Source organism: Lygodium microphyllum, chromosome 26 (genome assembly GCF_053477565.2).
Source record: "Lygodium microphyllum isolate KBCC chromosome 26, Lygodium_microphyllum_v1.1.10, whole genome shotgun sequence".
NCBI lineage: Eukaryota > Viridiplantae > Streptophyta > Polypodiopsida > Schizaeales > Lygodiaceae > Lygodium > Lygodium microphyllum.
Window position 1 is genome coordinate 80,423,858 of NC_141160.1, and position 22,011 is coordinate 80,445,868.

Genomic DNA, 22,011 nt, shown 5'->3' on the forward strand with positions numbered 1-22,011 from the left:
CATATATATCCTACTGAATTTGGAGGATCATGTATTAATAACTCCATCTAATGTTTAGAAAAGCTACCCAAATTATTAGGTCCATCTAGCCATAGATGATTGGTCATCAGGATTGAGGTATTCTCACGTTCCTTGATGGGATTTATTTTACTTATCTAATTAGCAAAGGTACCATACTATTACAACATAAAAAAGCAGCTTCCTTTTATTATCACATTACATAGGGTCCATTAACACAACATCTAGCACATGACAAACACTTTGGAAAACAACATTCTATTGCACAAAAGATAGTATATAAAAACACCATTCCATGAAGTAGTATAAAATCCATCTCCCTACAGAGAAAACAATTGTCTAGCATAGGATATGAGCTTCCAACCCCATAAGATTGGGTTGGATGTGATTACACTACTTTTGTTAACAACACACAGTAGGGAACTTATTAACTTAGAGCCATGATAAGCTTCCCTCAGCATTAAAGGTATCCTATATAACAAGGTCACTTGGCCTTTTGCCTTCTCAAGCACTCATGTAATCAAAAACACCTATCTCCTAAAAGATCATGGGATCCCAACCAACTAGTGAGTATTTTGGCATCTTATAGGATGCTAAGGCATATTGGGATGGAAATGCCAATGGCTTGAACTACAATGATAAAAATTTTGTCAGATTGTTCCATGAAAAACAATAATTTTAGAGAATAATTTCAAAATATATGTTATAATTAGACAGAATGATAATTTCATAGAGTAAGTTTAAAATATTCACAATAATGTTTTTTGGGGCCATAAATATAGTCGTTGGGATATGATCTTCACAAGTATATATGAATGGTCTTACTAAAAATTCATGTGTCTATTATTTCTAAGGGTAGAGAAGGGATATGATAGTGCTCATGAATTTTCTTGAGTTGTTCCAAAATTTTAGGGAGCTTTGAATTACCTCTAAGGCTTGACTTATAGGAATAAGGGCTAGAGCAAGTTAGGAGGGATTAGAGGGTAACATAAATAGACTTGTCATGGATGTTACAATTGATGTTTGTTATGACCACAAGATGATACTAGCCAAATAGGTTCCTATAGGAGAAGTTGCTACACAAGATTGCACACATCATAATTTTTGAATTGCCAAATGCATAGCATGATTGAAATCCTCACGGAGAGTACATTAAGATCCTCTAGGGGTTCAGCCTCTCTTGTAGAGATTCAAACCTATGGTTTTTTACCCAACATGGAAGGTTTAAGATGTATAGGAGAGAATAGCCCAACATGCTTTCCTCCCCTCCTTGCTTTTTATAGTACTCTATTTTAATATTGGCCTTGTTGAGCATGTTCTTAGCACAAAAAGCATGCCTCTCTTTTAGCTCTCTTATTTTTTCTCAAAAGATAAATTCAAGATTTTTCCAATCTTAATTTGTTCTTCTTTTCCTCTTGTGTTTTCCTTTTATTATGATGCACTTTCAATGTTCCATTGAGAATTTGCAAGAGTTTCTACATTGTTTGCATTATTTCACCTACCTTTGAGATTGGTGAGAATTTGATATGCTCCCATCGATACTTTTCTATGGAATTTCTCAACTTCAAACCCTAATAAAATGAGGATATCCAATGAGGATTTCTTTGTTTTGGAGCGCTAATTCTTTGTAAAGGTAATATACTTCCACCCTTGTAAGGTTATTTAGGTGTAGCCTTCTTGTTATTCAAGTCACCTCATAGTGAACCTTAAAGTAGCTTCCCATCTATCATGTTGCAAGCTTCCACATAGAGCTAGCTACAATAGTTGGCAATCACTAGAATCCTTGGTACTTATATTTTTGTGTTAAGACATGAACTTTATAAGTTTAGTGCTAGTTTGAAAGGTGATAATATTTCATCATACAACTAGCAATGTAGTTTGCTTTATTTTCTATAGCCACATGTTTTGGGCAATGCAATTTAGCTTTTTCTCAATATGGCTATGCGCTTTGCCTTGGTGGTTCTTTTTTTCCATGTGCACTTCCATGACCAATATGGTCATGCACTTGGTAATGTGCTTTCCTTTTTAATATGGCTATCTAATTTTCATGATGGGGTATATATGATTGTGTGGTTTTCTTGCCATGCACTTTGAATGTTTGCTCTTGTTGCTCATTTGGACGGTAGGGAATATGATGTTAGTGTGTGGAGTTTCTATTTAATCCATTGGTGCAATATGCTTTTTTCTCACTAATATAATCATGAGCTTTGCAATAAGATGGATGTCATGGCCATGATATATGCTTGGTCAATGTGGCCATGTACTTTGCTCAACATTGTAAGTGTTATTGTTGCTAAATATTGCAATGACTCTGTTGTTGGGGCAACACAGTTTGTGTTATTCATGTGTACTAAACATCTTTCTTTTAATTTTCTTTTTTGTTATTGTGATTACCTTTCAACAACTATGGTCTTGCTTTTGTGTCAATGTGAAAAGCTTAGCTGTGAGTAAGTATTATACAAATGTAAATGTCTAATCAATGAATATTTATTTACTAATTATACTTGGAAAAATCATGAGATCCAAGTTAACTTGATAGAATATCTATAATTCCCTAGTTAGAGGATAGTACTTGCTAGTTATGACTAATAAAAAGTAAAATTTTCTAATTAGGTTGATATTATTACTAGTTATACAATAACTTGCTAGATAATGTTGCTAGATAGGGCTTCAATTTTCTAGATACTATCTAGGAAAAGGATGTTACTAGTTAGAAGAGACTAGTGATGGCAAAATTATCTAGTTATAACTAGAAAATTCTACATTCTTCCTAGTTTGGTTAGTAATCTTCCTAGTTATAAGGTGAACTTTCTATATAGTAAGTGGTTTAGAGTTTCTTGTGTTCACAAGCCCCCTACTTTTAATTCCCTACTTTTTTTTCACTTAGAAGAAAGATCCCTCCCTTTTTTAGGAAATTTAATCATAGAACCTTAATTCCTAGTGTCTCTACATTCACACATGAATGTAAGCCTATCTACAATCCTCAACAAATCAATCATACAACAAATCCACACCCAAGTGCGAGTAGATAGTCTCTCAACTCTCCATCCTAGTTTACTCCATGCAATGTTTTGGAGTGAGAGCTCCTATTTTGTTGCTCGGTCTAGAGCACACACACCTAGTTGCTTAAATCCATTAGTACTAGTAATGAAACCAAAATATCATCGCTCTTGCAAGCTAGACTGTCGATGGTGGACCACTTGTTGTTCTTAAGCATTTAGAGCAATGTGGCTATGGCTATCTCTAACCTAGCCATTATAACTCTTGAAATCAGTGAAGTAAACGCACATATTGATCTTCCTGTTGTAGTCTATATGTGGAAGGCTCATCGATGGCTTCACAATCCTTGCAACACGTTACAAGCAAGCTCAATCTTCTTTGCCTCGATTACTATATAAGCTTCACTAGGAGGAGGAAGAAGAAGAATAGAAAGCAAGAGCTTCCCCAACCATGCATCACTCTCCCTCACATTCTTCCTCTCTCTATCTCTCTCACTCACTCACACACACACACACACACACACACACACACTCTCTCTCTCTCTCTCTCTCTCTCTCAAGTAAGATGTAAGCAAGAAGCAACAAGAGAGCTCAAAGATTGCACACTATAAGAATGAGCATATCCATTCTTTATACATGGCCTCAAATTTTGGGCACCCTCCCTTTGCATTTGCCTAAACCACCCTTCTCTCAATTGCTTATTCATTCTTTAGACATGGCCTCAAATTCCGGGCACTCTCCCTTTGTATTTGCCTAGACCATCGTTTTCTCACTTATTGATACTATGTAAATTTTTTTACGAGTTTACTAACTAGTTTTGACCGAGACTAATTTATACAACTTGCATGGATCGAGCCCTTGCACTCTTCTACAAAAATAAATCAAAGTAATTTTCTCATTTGAAAAAATGCTAGTTGTTCTTCTCTTCCACATTTTTTTAATTTTCTCGCACCTTTTAATTTTCTAGATTCTCTTCTACCTTTTTGGTTGTAGCTTTATAGATGCATTAGGGCAAAAAATGCTTCAAAAAATGCACTTTTGTTAATCACAAGATTAAGGAAAGGGACAAATAGAGTTTGCCACTTCTGCAAGTATATGGTATTCTTGTCCCCTCCTTTTTGGAGATAGTAGAGTCCACTTTATGATTCTCTTCTCTCTTTTAGCCCAAAACTCCAAACTCTGACATGTTTTGATAGTGCGGAAGTTCTTATTTACTTACAAAATCTGACAAAACCGATTATCATAAAGATCTTGTGAAGTTAATAATGACTTTTTTGAAAGTCAGGAGCTTTTGGCACCCCCGCTATATTTTCATTAGTCTTTTTAATATTTCTTCTTTGTTCATTTGTCTTTCTCAGTGAGCTTCTTTCTTTGCTCATTTGCCTGTGAGCTTCTTTCTTTGCTCATTTGCCTTTCTCAGTGAGCACTTTTCTCTATGAATTCAATCTAAGTATGGCATCCAAAAGGCACCGGTCTTGTTTAATAAACTCCTAAACTGTCTATAGCCAAGGAGTAGACGGAAATTGGGAGCCCAAAACCTTTTGCATAACTATTGGGTGACCATGTTGCCCTTTTGCAAAGGCTCTCACAAGGTCAAAAGAAGAAAAAGAGAGGATATAAAACGTCACTGGAAAGGGCGTATCATTGCTTTAAAAATCACGCATAAAGGGTGGTTAGTCAAAGTGCAACATGTTTACATGGCCAAGGATATGCACTTATCTCCTAACGAGTGTGTTTGCCAGTAGATACATTGTAAGTCTTAAGTTGATAACATATATGATATTTTTTTTATTTAAGCAAGTATTAATATTGAATTCTTGGTTGTAGATATATTTCCATCAACAAGTACTGAATGCAACCAGTGGAGAGTTTGAGTGGAACTTCTAATGCGATTCATAAGGCGGTTGCAGACATTATATATGTTGATGAGATCATCAGTTCTTTCAATGAGAGAATAATTTTTATATATTACGCACAATATGTGGTTCCATCTAAAAAGAATACATATGGATTTATCAAGGATTTTCCATTGCCAAGTCTCTCGTCTCTTTTTTGGGAGGTTCTTGATAAGGCAATCATGTGCAGTTTTAAATTCAGAATATGTCAAGATATTCAAAAGTCCATGATAGCTGGAAGGATCTCAAGAAAGAATACACATGTCATGGTTTATCCTCTTACATATCTTTATGGGCTACTTTAAAATAGAAAACTTACAAAGAACAAAAGTATCTTGGCCAAGTAGAATGTTTATAGAAGCAAAACTAGATAACATTATAGGGAAGCTTTGGAAATCTAGAGAGACTGACCATAAGGGTGACACCATGAGGTGTATTGTTTGCCCCCAATCCTTGTCTTTATGGTATAATATAGTAGGAAAAACTCTTGCTTTGGGTTTTGATTATAGAAGATACAAACTTAAACCAAGCATCTAGATTCCCTTGGATTCAGATACAAATTGCACGCCCTTCAATCTTAAGGGGCAAGTTATAGAAAATAAGGTAAATATCACTTCCAATTGGAATCTTAAAGATGTAAGGGATAGATACCTTGGAGATGCTAAACTATACATCCCCAGAATATAAGGTCAAAGTAAATGGTAAAATAGTTAGGAAAAGAGTTGAACGCTCTTTCTCTTGTATGAGTTGCTTGCCTCCTTCAATTGTAAGCTTTGAGCCATACATATGAAAACATTGATGATATTACATTTGACAAAAAGCTTTTCATTGAATGAAGGGTTACAAAATTGAAGTGTAGATATACAAGGATATTGTCATTTGCATCTATTTGTCTTCTTTTAGCTTTGTAACTTCTTCATCACTTTTTGAAAAGATATCTAATCTCCTTGCAGTGGCTTTTTTCTTTGGTTGGTTGAAGAATTTGACTTGGATAGGGGGCCTCTTCTCTTCAGGGGGCTGATGAGAAGATGGATGAAAAAGTATTGGTATTTCTATCTTTTTGGAGCTTACCTTACTTGTCTTTCCAGATGACTTACCTTTTGCCTTACTCTTACTATTAGTTAAGGATTTAAGTGGAGGAGATTCGGAGTCAACTAGCGTGATTGCCTTGTCCAAAATTAACTCAATACATCTCTCTCTTATCCACCATGTGTATGAATCGGGGCAATCTTGGCACTGTAAGGAAAGTTGTAATAAGTTTTAGGGTAGTGATAGTTCATACTTGTAGGGAGTAAAAACAAAGAAATGGAATGATGATAAAATTTGATAATAATGCAGCAGTTGTGAAAACTAATAGACATATTACTCAAAAAAGAATATAAAGATACTTACATTAACCCCATCTATCTTGAGAATCTTTGAGTCTATTGTCCGACAAACATTTGAAATAACTCTCCATCCACAAGAATATGCATCATTTTGCAAGGGCACTTCTTGTAAGAGAAAGCTATATGGTTTTTGAGGATTAGCAAGATCCTCATATGTAGTGTCCAAAAAGGTAACCACCAACCTGCCAGCACTGTAAATGGAAACATGTTAGAAAAAAATAACAATTAAATAAAATAAATAATACACCAAAAAGTGAGGATTTGTATTCAACGCACATTTTTGATTGACCGTGGATACCACTAAGAGAGTTCATAAGGATCATTTTTCTAGTGAGAATATCAATATATATTAAGCTTCAATGCCCTTTGCAAAGTAAAATGTTAGTAAGAAATGCATACTATAAAGAAGTATACATTAAGCCCTTTGCAAAATTGCATGCCTTTCAACGTAAGGAAAACAAACATGGTACTTTGTAATTGGATGGAACATTTTGAAAAATAATTCTATCTTTGAACAAGAACTTGAAAACAATTCCACTCATAACGGTGGATCAACGATAAATATAGTTTTAGAGATTTCCTAGCTGAGAGAAGGAATCAACGCCCTAAAAACAATAGCAAAAAAAAAGGAATGCCAATTGCAATAAACAACACTATCATTCACTTAAAACAATTTTGAGTCAAAAAGCCTTATCTTATGTAGCAAAAGACTGTTGAATTTGACAATTGAATATCTTTCTTAACAAACATGGATTTGTCCTGAGAGGAAATTCTAAGATAGTCTTCTGAAGAAGTGCAAGAGACATTCATAACCATTTTTCCGTATACCTCCCCCATTCTCTTTAGATTGACAAAACCAAGAACAACAATTTTCCTCTTGCAAACTTCATCCTCTGACTCTACAATAGTTTCTTGTGGCCGTTCTTGATGGGGGCAGACACTTGTTCAAGTTCTTAATGGGCAGTCGGGGGCAGTCTTTGTGGGGTATAAATGTGTCACCTCCTCAATCACTGGCTATTTCACTCTCCTAGACAATTTTGGAGGAATGTTAAGGATCTCAAATGCTTTTTTATCAGTAGTGGGCAAGGGCCTCAATATCTTGTCGAACCTATACCTACATATGTTGACCATACTAAAGTCTTTGTTCATCAAAGTCACTCTATGAGCGTAGGCAGTAGCAATGTAAGCATCGTTCATAAAATCGATAACGAAGTCTTTAGCGTCCTCGTGAAGGCAAAGAATGGCTGCAAGCTGCCATTTGTTTTGCATGCCAATTTCACTGGACACCCTTGATAATCTATAAGAAATATATTTCACAACTCTGGTAAATGATATCTTTGGAATCACATGCTATGTAGCTCTTTGTGCCTTGCTTATCTCACTAAAACATTTCTGAACATAATAAATTCTAGACTTTCTCTTTCTCTTAGACTTGGAAGGGTCTTCTTCTCCATGGGCATAAGAGGGTCCACATTGCTCTATCTGTTGAATAGGGACTCTAAGGGAATTCGGAAACTTGGCAGTTGTAGGGGAGGACTATACATGATGAAGCTTACTCTCGGCAAGAGAAGACACTATCTGTGCACAAGATTGCTTAGAATCCATGGCAGGAGACTAAGGAAAACCTGGGATAGGTGGGATCTCAAGAGGGAAAGATTGAGGAGCTAATGACCTTGCCTCTTCCTCACTCTCTTTGATGTCTATATATACCTTCCTTGCAGTCTGCTTTGTCCTAGCCATGAACTTGCTGAAAAATGACAAGAATTAGAACATTTTAAAACTATAAGTTCTTAAGAAAGCTTAAACCCCTAATAGAAACAACAAATATGGTGTGATAGAAGAAAAGTGCAGATTTTAAGTGAAACTCCTCGCATCATATTTATTGGACAGGAGTAAAGCTTGATGACATACGGATGACCGATACAGTTTGAAATGTCACTCATCGCACCGTATTTGTGGATTACATACGAATAACCAATACAGCGTGATAGGAGAAAAGTGCAGGTTTGAAATGTTACTCATTGCGTTGTATTTGTGGATTACATATGGCCAATCGATATAGTGGGATAGGAGAAAAGTGCAATCTGAAATGTTACTCCTCGCACTGTATTTGCGAATTACATACGACCAATCGATATGGTGCAATAGGAGAAAAGCGTGGGTCTGAAATGTTACTCCTCGCATTGTATTTGCAGATTGCATACGAATAACTGATATGGCATGATAGGATAAAAGTGCAGGTCTAAAATGTTGTCCTTGTTCCATATTTGCGAATTACATACGAATAATTGATACATCACGATAGGAGAAAAGTTCGGTTTGGAAATGAATTTTCTCGCGTCGTATATGCGCATGACCGATACAACACGAATATAGTGAAGCACAGGTTTAAAAATCACCTACTCACACCGTATTTGTGGACAATTAGTACAGGGCGATGCGACGATCATTGATCTCGATGTTGCTGTGTATTCATGGTCGTAGATTCCAAAAGTGAGCCGCATAAGCTGGCATTGATCTTTCATACCTGTGAGATAAGCGACACGTGGTATTGTTTAATTAGCTAGGATTTGTGCAAGCAATCCACATGGCTATCTACGTGGCTTTACACGTGGCAAATATTTGTCAGTATATATAAACAGGTTATTAGGATTTATAAAATTTTTGGCAAATTATCAAGCCTAGCTATTGAGGTCCACTTTTAGTGTTTCTTATGTAAATTTGCGATATTTTGTGTTCCCCTTGATACGAAGCGAGGATATATTGTTCTTGAGGTCGCTTGCCCACTTTCACACCGTATCGTAGATTTGCAAATACGAAGTCAGGAGGCTTTGTTCATGAGGTCGGGTGCACACCTTCGCGCCATATTGTAGATCCGCAAATACGAAGTGAGTAGGCATTGATCGTAAGGTCGGGTGCACACTTTCATGCCGTATTGTGCTTTCACTCATGTTTGAACCTAAGGATGTTGCAAGCTCCCAAGAGCAGGTAACCCCTACTAAGAAAAGAAGAAGATTTTCATTAGGGTCAACAAAGGCTTTTGGTTGTGCTACCTTCTCCCTTGAAATTCCCACCGCTTCCTCCCCTTGTTTAGCTACAAGTGTGAGAATGCCTAGGAAGTCTCCAATCAAAGGCAAGTCACCATTGAGGGTTTCTGCATTGTCTCATATCACAAAGGTTTCTCCATTAGAAAGGCTTCTAGACTTTCTTCTTTAGAATGCCATGGACTTATCTTATTACGGAACTACAAATGATATTTTCAACCTTGATTGGGATATTGACCATGTATTAAACTCATGTAAGAAGTTTGTCCTGGAGGAGTTTGCTGAGTTTGAAAGTCTTGCATTTTCGGTAGTTGAAAAGGATGCAAGGAATATGTTCACATACCTATTGGGAGCTCACCTTCGAAGAAGGCTTTATTTTCAAGAAAGTATACATCTCATTCTCTTGATCGATTTTGTACCCTTAGATTTTTTTTTTGTTCAGCTCATTCTAGGAAATGTAGGCTAATGTCCAAAATAGTTCCATTCATTGCATTTACTCTTGTTAAATATCCTGTTAAATTTTATGAACAAAAATTAGAGGGTCCAAAATGTTCTAGCTTCTACCTTTGGGACGAGGTAGTAAATGACAAGGATGTAGAGGAATGTTTGGACCCTGAGTAAGAAGCATATATTGCTGGCAGACTAGATATTGCCCAATTCAAATCTGAGACCATTAGTGAAGAAAACAATGCAAATGCAAATCTTATATGTGACTCTTCTTTTTACACTATTGCTTCACTTCCAACTTTCCCTACCAAGGATAAGGATATACATACCAGCAGACATCCAAAGGCTCTTCAATCTTAGGGAGGATTATTGTTTAGCCATCATTGCAGAGGCTTCTGATGCTGCAAATGGCATTGTTGATGTCAAAAATTAATTGAAAGAAGAGTTACTTAAACTTGACACCAAAATTATGGATGACAAGTTTATCAAAGCAGGGGATGCCCCTTCTCTTTGTTTTCGTGAGGCAACGAATATTGAGAAAGAGTATGGAATTACTAAAGAGGAGTTCCACAACCTTCGAGACTAACTTGGAATTTTCCATTTTGGAAGAGAAGAGTTACAATATGTTAAATAATTAGAACATACCAATGAGGCACAATCATCAATTAACATATGGAATCCAACTAAGCTAGAGAATGATGAAAATGAATTGATACTACTATCTCAAATTCTGTAAGATATACATTAATGTGTTTGATTTCAACATTCATTTGACATTTATCTTTTTTTAGAGTTGGAGATTAAAGATTTTGATAACTTCTTGGGATGGGGTAAAGGGACAAGAGTTGGTATTAGTTCACTGAAAGATGTTGCCCTTGGCCATTACTTAGCAATGATTGATCCACATGCTTTCTTGGTATTTCATAACATCTTCTCAGAGGAAGCAACATGGCCCATACTGTGTATCAAGGCACTTACAAGGCTACTTGGTTTCTCTGGGTTACAGTAGTACAATTCACACAAGGTGATGTTTTTGGAGAAGACTATAGCAATTAGGATTTTTGGTTATGGCCCTAGTTTCCATGCTTCTAGAGCAGGATACTTTTTGGCCCTCTCATCTTATGCTTTGGTAGTAGAATGAACTTATATAAAATCAATAGTTGGCTAGAAGAGAAGAAAATTTTTGTGTTATAGAGGAAATATCCTGAAGGGGGAGGATGATGTAAAGGCTCCTGAGAGCTAGCTTTGTACTTTTCTTTCTTGAAAAATACTATGAATTCTCAAGCTGAAGTATTCATTCTTTGAAGCTGTTGTCGAAAAAACCAATTGAATAGCTCCTCAAGAGCATTGGTTTTTGTAACTCATTCTCTATGTCTTGTGCTTCAAAAAAAAACTTGTATACGCTTGATAGTGAGATTTTTCCATGCACTGGCCGCTATAAGTTGCTAGGGAGCCTTGCTCCTCCACAAAGTAAGGCCCATGGATATGAAGGATATGCTGCAAATTCATACAAGTAACGAACATTTTATGCCAATGGAAATTTTATTGAAGAAAGCTTGAATTTAGTATTGTCTCTTAACAAATTAAATGTGATATCTTTTTCTCCCCATTCCTCCTTTATTTCTTGAACAAGATTTGTAATCAAATATTTTAACTCTTCTGGATACATGTAGGTTTTTGTTTGTTACTTGAGGAGCTTTAGGAAGACATCGAGGTGTCTCCAAACCTCCATCCTTAGAAATGCAAGTCGTGGTGCGATTGCAACATTTGTCGTTATCCCAGATAGCTCTCTCCAATGCTCCTAAGTAATCCTCACCTGTTTTCCTATATGTTTACCTAAAAAACATCTAGCTTTTGAGCCTCCCATTGAGACATTAGCCAAGACATCTCTTGTTTTCCTTGAAAGTGTTGGATATTTTCTTAAGTGAACTTGACCTCCATGAAAACCCATTTTGGAGAGTAATGCCTCACATTTGTCAATAAACTCATCCGATAAAGACAAAGGCTTAATTGATATGCATAGTCAAGATGCAACCTAAGAAGTTTATCAATAATTCTTATCTCTGCATGCAAAGTACACATATGAACATTTGTAAGAGGAATGGAAAGAATTGGATCCCATATATCTTCCTTGTTTTTTTTAAAACTTAGATGTATAGAGTCTCTAGTTGGGGCTCTTCTTACAGGGCGCAAGTTGCTCCAATCTTTAGACCCAACACTTTCCATGCAATAAATACAAGGATATTTTACATTTGCCCCATTACATATTCCAAGCATACGTTTGATAGTTTTCAAGTCAGTGCTCACGTGCCATTCCAAGCTCAACATTTTAGCAAATCAACTATCACAATGATAAGAAAGTGAGCACAAACTCGAGGAAGTTATTATATGTCTATCCTCTACATCACGTGTGTTCAAGGGCTATTTATTAATATCATTATCTGTAATTTTTTCGTGAATAAAACATAACCCTTTTCTATTAAATTCATAAATAACCCCTTTATATTACATCCTTCTATATGTAAAAAATTTATAAAATTGATCTTTAAAAAATATCTTATTTTGAACCCATGTGATGCACACATATATTCATGAGTAACTTACCCAAGAGTACAAAGAAGAGAATGTCGAAACAGAATGGAGAAAGAGTGTGGAGAAAGAGCGTGTGAAAAGAAGGCGCAAGAGTAGACAAACTGCAATATAGGTGGACATTTCTCGAAAATACAAATTCTCCCAAGTTCCAGGATAAAAAATGGCCGAAAAGGTGACCCTGACATAAATTAAAGATGAGGGACAATTAACGGCTGAGCTCTTTAATGAATTCAATATTCTCTCATTAATCGCATTTTGAGCAACCAAATTTGGCATTTTTATTCTTCCAAAATCTCAACTAATTAGCAATTTGATCATTTTCTTACAAGTGCCTTCTTTGAAGTGTTTTTTGCCCTAATGGGGTATTAATAGTAATTTTGCTTGTACCTTTGTAGATGGGGATTAGCATTAAGTAGATACAAAAGTATGAAATTTAACATATTGTAAGAAAATTAACACTAGATCTCATGTGTTGGTTGAAAATTCTCTTTCAAATTATATGGCTGCCATGAGGGTAGATTGTCCTAGATATGAAGGTAGGAAGAGCCTTGATTTGATTGAATAGTTTCGAAAAAGTATTGGTGAGAAGAGTATTAGACAGGTCTGAAACTCTTGCTTGTTTATCTTCTTGCATAAAGAAGGATATGGATGTCACTTTTGATTTGATCTAACCAAAAGGAAAATTCTATTTGAAACACTTACTTGGCCTACTTTGAGTGCTAAGATTGCCCATTGGTGTAAAAATTGCAATGCTTATCAATCATTCACTAAGACTGTGTTGATTCTAGAACCTACTAAAGCTATTGTTGTCTATGGGCCATTTGAGAAATGGGGTTGATCTCTACCTAGTGCTAGAAAATGAAAGTCCTCTACCCTTAATGTAGTTCATTACATGACCAAATAGCCTAAAGCAAAAGCTACTCAAAAATGCAAGAAAGAGGATGGAGTCCAATTTTTTGATGGAGGATTTATGCTACAAGTTTGGGATACCATTGGAAATAATGAAAAATCAAGGTCCTAATTTCAGGAATAAGCTACTTTAGAAATTGAGAAGGAAGTTGGATTTGAAGCATATGTTTGCATACCCCTTACTACCCTCAATGTAATAGGCTGGTAGAATCATTCAATGAGAATTCACATAATATTTTCTTTAAAATGGTGGAAGACCATTCTAACAATTGGGATAAGTATCTACATCAAGATTTATGGGTTGGTAAGACCATTCCAAAAATGAGTAGGTTTCACTCCTTTTTATGTGGTATATGGTCGTAAGGCTATAATACCTATGAATGTCATGTTTCCCAAAATGGAGTTTGTAAGACGATGTTAATTGGATTAGTTAGGGTTGGAAGTTAACAAAGGACTTATACTCTATATGCTACAAAAATTGGATAGGCAACATGCAGTGGATTGTTATGTGAAAAAAATCTTGAAAAGAAAGGAATGGCTCAATATGCAATTGAGGAGAAAGAACACTGCTAAGGGAATGATAGTCATGAGATATGACAATAGGCTAGATTCTACTTTCAAACTGAATTTGGAGTAGGATGGAAAGGACTCTTTATGATCAAGCAAAAGTTTGAAAATGGTACTGCTATAAGTAGTATATACATAAGTCATAGAGTAGATTGTTATGATTATTATTTTGGATAGTTTTGGAATTCAAAAAGTAGGTATCAATTTTCATTTTCAAATGATGGAAGCATGCTCAAATTATATTGTCACACCTAACAAAGATCCCTACAAAGTTTGATAGCTGATTGGGCAAATGTGTGGGAGATATGTGCTTTGGAAGTTTAATGTATGTAGTAGATTACATGTAGAAATGTGAGAGTATAGATTGTGCAAAGGTTTTTTGGGGTCTAAAATATTTGTAATGTGATTTTCATGTCTTCTGGAAAGTTGTAGTTTGGAATTGGAACTACTATTCTCCTTCAAAAAGCTTGGTAATCTGAGTTACATATCAAAATTAATGGGCTTTTATACCTAGGTGTCTTGATTGATAAAGTTTTGAAAGGCAAAGCATATATTTGTCAGATATGGTTTGGCTTTTCAAATAAAGATTTTTTCGCACCTTTGTTGCAAGCTAGGGGACGGGCCAATAATGACATATGAAAATGCTTAACTATAGACATATCACCACGTGCAACCAAACTAGACAAGTAATGTAAATACAATTCTTTTGACTTTTCAATGCTTACCCACAACGAGAGTCGTGTTAATTGATGGGAGTCTTAAAAAGTGGAGACTCGCATGTTTGCCACGTGTTTTGCCATTTAGTTTGGAAGTATATTTCTCATGCAAGAAGTGTGGTCCTATTGACAATATTTGCATCCCCCTATAGGATTTGGGACCCCAAGTGAAAATTTTACATATTCGATGGCATCTTTACCACTTTGCAGCAAGAAAGAGGAACCTTAATAGTAAAGAAAATGATGGGAGATGTTTTTTGGGTGGTGGGAACACATTGTAAGAAAAAGACTTGTTGAAGGAAAAGGCTTTTGAGAATTTAGAGCTCGATGGCAATGTGTTGAAGACTAAGTCCTAGAATGTAATCTACTATTGCAATTCTTGTGTTCTTCAACTTTGAATGTGGGGATTTAATTCTAGCTTCTCTCTCCTTTTCTCCTAATATAGAGAACATGCTGTGTGCAAATGATGAGAAAATCAAGAAACAACACTTGAATGAACTGGCCATAGCCATGCCGCCATAGATGAAAATGTATTAAGTTGTAGCACACTGAAGCCATAGCTAGATGAAATCAAAAGTATAATGAGAATCATGGATGAGAGGATACTGTAAGAAATCCACCTACTGTTATGGTAGGAATTGAGTATTCACCCTCAACGTTGGTGGGGAAGGCAAGAACCCTAAAGCTCGAAGAAACGTGAGAAGTTTACAAATATGCCAAGGTGCCTCTTGCCTTCTATACTTGAGCCCAAATTAAGCTAAATCCCTTAAGCTAAAGGATATAATATTTTTTTATTACAATCCAGGGCCTACCCAAAAGTTTTTTCCTCAAGACTTGAAGAGAAAAAAGGTAAATGAATGGTAGACATGAATAGAGAAGACCTAATGCAAAAGTAGCCTTCTAGAAGCATCATCAAGATCAAACAATTAATTTCTAGAATTATATCTCGAATAGGGTAGCTATAGAAAATGGCCGACAACTTTTGATAGACATGTTAGATTGTTACGTATGAGGTATAGAAATGAAGTGTACGTTGGTAAATAACCATTGATGTCTTCAAAATATAATTCTAGTATGAATAGGCAAATTATTTTGAATGCTAAAGTTTAATATACTAAATTTCCCACTTCTCAATGAGCTAGTATCCTCTTGAAGAAGCCATGGAAATTATCAAATATGAAGCATGATGCCAATAAGATTCTTCTATAGGAATTCCTTTCCATTAAATAAGATATTCTATAATAATATGATTCTTTAGAACCTTCTCTAGCTAATCAACAAATATCTTGGGTTCATAAATGGCTAACCCATCCTCATTAAGGGGAGGTAGTTCTTTAAGAACTTGAATATTAGAGACAATATGCTTTTTGAGTTGAGAGACATGGAAAACATTTTGAATACATGTGATTGAAGGCAAATCAGATTGGTAAGCAAGATCTTTGAATTTTCTTGAAATTTGATATGGACCATAATAGCGATGAGCAAGCATATTATGTCCACCTTTAAGAGAAGTATAATGGAACTTAGGTACTTTCAAGAATACCCATTCTCCCTCTTCAAAGTCCACATGGCTTCACTTATCATCAACATAAGATTTCAAAGTCTGTTGCGCCTTTCCAATATTTTCATTGCATTACTTCATTAAGGCCTCCATCTTTTGTAGTTCTTCCTGAGAAAGGGGATTTACTTCATCGTCAAACAATGATGAAGGTATTTGAACCTTATAGCCATACAAATCCTCAAGTGGTGGCATGTCTATACTCATATAATATGTGTTGTAAAAAATCTCTGCAAGATGAATCTAATGATCCCATGCAATTTGTGTGTCATGGCAAAAATGTTGCAAGTAGACTTCCGACCATTTGTTGACTCTTTTCATTTGACCATTTGTTTGCGAAGGTAAGCTATATTTGGGGTTAATTTTGTTCCCATGGAGGTGAAAAGGCTTTTTCAAAAGTTTTCCATAAATTTTTAAAAATAATCTTCATAGATAAACCATGAATTTAGAAAACTCCTTCCATGAATTGATCTTCCACTTGTTGAATTGAATACTAGACTTTGGTAGGTATAAAATGGGCTGATTTGGTAATACAATAAACCACAAAAAAAATAGTATTCCAATCTTGCTCTACGCTAGGTAATCTTGTAAAAAAGTCTATACTGATATCAATCCATTTACCATGTAGAATGGGTAATGGTTGAAGTAAACCATTAGGCAATAATTTAGAATCCCTAGGGAGTCCACCTTATAGAATATGTAAGATACCACATGATTTCAAAAGAAATGGTATTATATTTATTAAAATTTATGGATTATATTTACAAATAGGATTTTTTTAATTACAATTTTAAAAAAATCCGTAAGTTTAGTAAAGTAAAAGGGACCATTTTAAGGTCTTATAGGATGTAAATAAAGGGTATTTCTTAAGAACCTTTGAACTCGCATGATATAGAAAATTTCTTATAGGTGGATCTCCTAGATCTTTGATTACAATTTAATATATATTTAAACTCGCATTAAATTGTAATATATCTTTAAACTCTCTTGGGTGAAAATACAAGACATTGCATTGATTTCTCTCTTCATCCAACTTATTGATTCATTCTTCAAGCTATTCATGGACCACCCTATTCATGGGTTGAATATATAAACTGATAGGCTTCCCTTGATTTGACATTGTCATTTGGAATTAATAAAGTGATAGGTGTTAAATTTGTCTATTCCTTTGCATTAGGCATTTGAGAGTTTTGTGGATAATTTTTTAAATAAAAAAAGCCACATCCATGAATGTCTTCTTCTTTATCAACGTGTTGAGCTTTCTTATGCTATCCATGATCCTTTGAGGAGTCAAAATTTGGTCTTTCCCTAATCCATGAGTTAGGAGGACACTTGATTGCTTCCTTAACTATTGATGGACCACCCTGTTCATGGGTTGAATATATAAACTGATAGGCTACCCTTGATCTAACATTGCCATTTGGAATTGATGAAGTGATAGGTGTTAACTTTGTCTATTCCTTTGCATTAGTCATTTGAGAGTTTTGTGGATAAAGTTTTGTTTTTAAAAAGTCACATCCATGAATGTCTTCTTCTTTATCAGCATGTTGATCTTTCTTAGGCTATCTATGATCCTTTGAAGAGTCAAAATTTGGTCTTTCCCTATTCCATGAGTTAGGAGGAGACTTGATTTCTTCCTTAACTCTTGATGGACCACCCTATTCATGGGTTGAATATATAAACTGATAGGCTATCCTTGATGTGACATTGTCATTTGGAATTGATGAAGTGATAGGATACCCCATTATCATTGAGAGATGAGGTGCTTTGCTACTTATTACCCAAATTGGTGAGAATGTTGATCATCTCATCAAACTTAATGTCCAACAATTGATTATGCTACCCTAACTCCTCAAAGTGACTAAACATTTGTCCAAACTTATCATCAATTATTTGATTCAATTGAATGTTACCCTCATTCATGCATTCACTTCTATGAGAATTTTGTTAGAGCTCATTTGAATCATGTAATACGTTTGCTTTAGACATATACACCACATCAATAGGTCTCTTGGCTATTGTGATTCTTCATGTATATTACCATTATTCCTATCATTTTGTCAATGATTTATTGCTATAATGAATGCATTTATATCTTCTTCATACTCAGATAAGTCTTTATTTATACTCTCCAACATTTTCTCTTTCTTCTTATTTTTGGCCATTAGAATAGTTGTAGTAAAAGAAGACTTTCTGTGAATAAATGGGCTATAACAAGAGTTATACCACTTCAATCATTGTATTTATAGGCTCAAAATTAAGCTTAGTGTGTGTAGGTAGGGAATATTTGCTGAAATTACAAGTTGTGACCAGATAAGGAGTAATCCCAACCCAAAACATTATATCCTATCTAGCTGTCCAGGAGCTATTTTAGTGACCACATGTCAGAAAAATCGCATAACTTTTGCTTTACAACTGCTATTACCAAATTTCTTGTTAGAATTGGAGCTTTATTTGTCCTCTACACACAAATCACAAATTTTTTATATTGGAATTAAAATATCTAATTTTGAATTCACTTTTTTGTGACTATTCAGACTGTGATAGCAACCTATTTGACCCTATAATTGCCCCATTTTTTCAAATTTGAGCATGGGTATGTATCATACACCTATTCTCACTAAAGTACAACATTTGTACCCTTCAAATATCATATAAACACCTATAAACATTTTGTACACCAGTAATGATTTGCAATTCATTAGTATTCAATGCCCTATTTTACCCCATTTTAGTGCCATGTTTCCCAATGATCTTCAAAATCTTCTTCCACTCTATCTTGAATGGTCTTCTGTAGTCCTCCACCTATGGTGAGGAATAAAATAGCAAACATGGCATCTAAATGGACTTTGAAACTCCACAAGGTATGCAAAGTTCCTTCCAAGCCAGGTTGTGCACTCATGATAGAGTCTAAATGGCAAGGGAGGGTCACCTTTCTTTTGTGTTGCTATCTTCTCGGGCATCAACCTTTTTCTTTGGTTGGTATGTATACATGGTAGAGCTAGTGTTCTAGAAAAACAGATGCTTTGCATGGCTAAAATAAATCTTTGGGCATTCAATGAGATGCATGAATTTTTGAAAGTTGAATGAAATGAAGAGGACTTAGAAAGGTTTAACTTTAGTAATCAATGACCCATTGATCTACTAAAGTCACCTTTTCCATTTTTTCAAAATATCTCAATGTACATGATCACACAAAATTAAGATTTAGAGATTAGGCAATCACATGAGAAAGATTTCATAGAAATTTGCAAATTGAAATGTACTATCATATATGTTTCAACCATGAAAATATCAATGACAGAAATCAAGCTAAAGGGCTAAATTATGCATCATTTCATGATAGAGATTCAATCAACAATATGAATGGACATTACATTTCAGCATAAGTGGACTAAATTTATCAATCAAACCAAGATGACATGCCCAATTTAATCCCTCCTTTGGCAATTGGCTAAGCCTCAACAATTGAAATTGGAGAGATTAGAAAAGAGTAGATGATACCTTGTTTAATTCTTGAGATTGTTATAGCATGTTGAAATGGATCAAATACCTTCACTCACTCCATATAAGCCTTCCATTGATTAAGAGTTCACTTGAAATCTTCAAATAGCTTCAAGAATACCAAACTTGGACCATTGTTGCTTGCAATGAATGAAAAGCAATCAAATACCCATAAATCTAAACCAACATCTTTAAGTAAGACTGAAGATAAATCCAAAGCTTTAAGAAATACTTCAATCCTTGATTAGAATCAAGAATCCCATAGTTTTGAAGGCTCATATGTATCTAAGAATTCAAGAAGAAGGAAATGCTCTGAACCAAGGTCTATTGCTCAATGTAGGATCAATATTGGTGGAATGGTCTTGCACTTGATACTCTCAAGTAAAACACTACATAATTCTAATGATTAAGCCACAAATTGATTAAAATTTTGAAATATATCATGGTTTTCCTATTTTCTACAAATTAGAGAACAAGAATTCTCTAGATCTTGTTCAAATGTTTCAATCTTGCCTCCTCGTTACATGCTAAAGGTTAAGAGTAGTATTTAAGAGATTTTTGAGTAAAAGCTCCATGAAAATTATAATAATTAAGTAAGATTTAGTTTGCCATTCATAAACTCCATTTCTAGGGTTTCGAAGAAGCTTCAAGAGGAGAAAATAGCTCAATGTCTGAAGAATAGGGTAATAGAATGCTTTGAGGAGCTTGAAGAAGTGAAAACCCCATGAAATCTTAAAGAAATTGATGAAGATTCAATGTTGTTTTGAATAACTAGCAAGGGGAGGATAAATAATTCATAGCTAACATTGAATCTTAATGCAATCTTGAAAGACTATCATCAGCTTGTTGAAGAACCTTCAGAGAGTGCCTGTGATCACACTTGATGTATGAGAGAGGAGAATTCTGCTAGGGATGATTGATTGTTTGCTGCTTGAAATTTGCAATGCATTTTTTATTGAATTTGCTGATGATCCCATATGGCTATTTTGATCTAGATGATGGTCATAATGTTGCTCAAAATGCTCTTGAGGATGTGAAGAGTGATGTTGTACACCCAAAGGAAGAAGTCTTAGCATGAAAAAGAGATCTAAGTAAGATTTTAGCCATGGAAGCTTGGGACGAGCTAAGAGAGAAGAAGAAAATCATCGATTAGTAAAATGTAATCCAATTTAGGCTTTTTCTAAACTCTAGTAACCACACTTAGTCTTAGAGGCTTCAAAATGGGCCTCTTCTTGTCCATGAGCTGCCAAAATGTCCTAGATTTTGCCATTTCTTCTTTCAAGATGAAACATTGATACTTAATCAACTCTAATGTTGACGTCGAGGTAGCCCAACCATCATAAGGAGCTATTAGTTGATGGAGGAGCCTAATGAGGAGGTAGAGGTAGTTGCATGTATTTATTAAGGAGAGTTTTGAACAATTAGCAAACTCTCTTGCAAAATGCACAAAAAGGAGGGGATTAGATGAATAGGCTAGAATATGTATGTTCTATCAACATGAGTTGCTCTAATATGGGGGATCTTTTGAAAATTATACCTCCCATGTCACTTTTCCTAATAATCTCAACCATGACTTCTTGGGTAGGGACAGAAAAGTGGATCTAATTGCTCTCCTTTTGGGAATAGATAAAGGATTTCCAGACCATTCTTTTGCCTTCAAAAAGAGTATATCACCATTTTGATAGTTCTATTCATAATTTCTTAGGCTTCAATTTCAGATACTACCCCCTACTATCCTAAATCGTACAAGACCTTTGATAAGCTTCCACATTTAGGGGATCACGCCATTTTAAAGCAATATTCTTGGTCATTCTTATGAGGAGTCGTATAGTTTGTAAGGGAAGTGGCTCTTGAATCTACATTTCTCATTCACCTTAAAGTTAAAATTCACAATATTGTTGGCCTCCTGCTTCTCTTGATATTTCTATACCATCTCCTTGAGATTTTCTTCCTCTTCCTTTGGTAAGAGCTTAAGGGGGATAGCATACTCTACCACTCTTTATGGATAAGCTCATAGGTTTTTGATCATGGTTGTGTAGGTCTTCTTCTACTCTAGGATTCCCACTTGAGCTACTATTGGCTAGTCCTCTCACTCATGTCCAACTTTGGTAAGTCTAGTAGATCCATGGGGATTATAGGTTGATCTAGGCCAATTGAAGAGGTTGGTTGGGGCTACTCAGATTGTATCAATCCTATTACCTTAAGTTCATGTCTTCTAGAAGCCCTTTGCTCCATTGTTGGATTAGTTCTCATTTATTCTACCCTTGTATCATCAATTTCATTCCTTGAATTTTCTCCATGCTTCCCAGGGTGTTGAAAAACAATTCCAATTAGACATTAAGTTCTTCTAGACTCTCTAATTGAGGCATGCAAG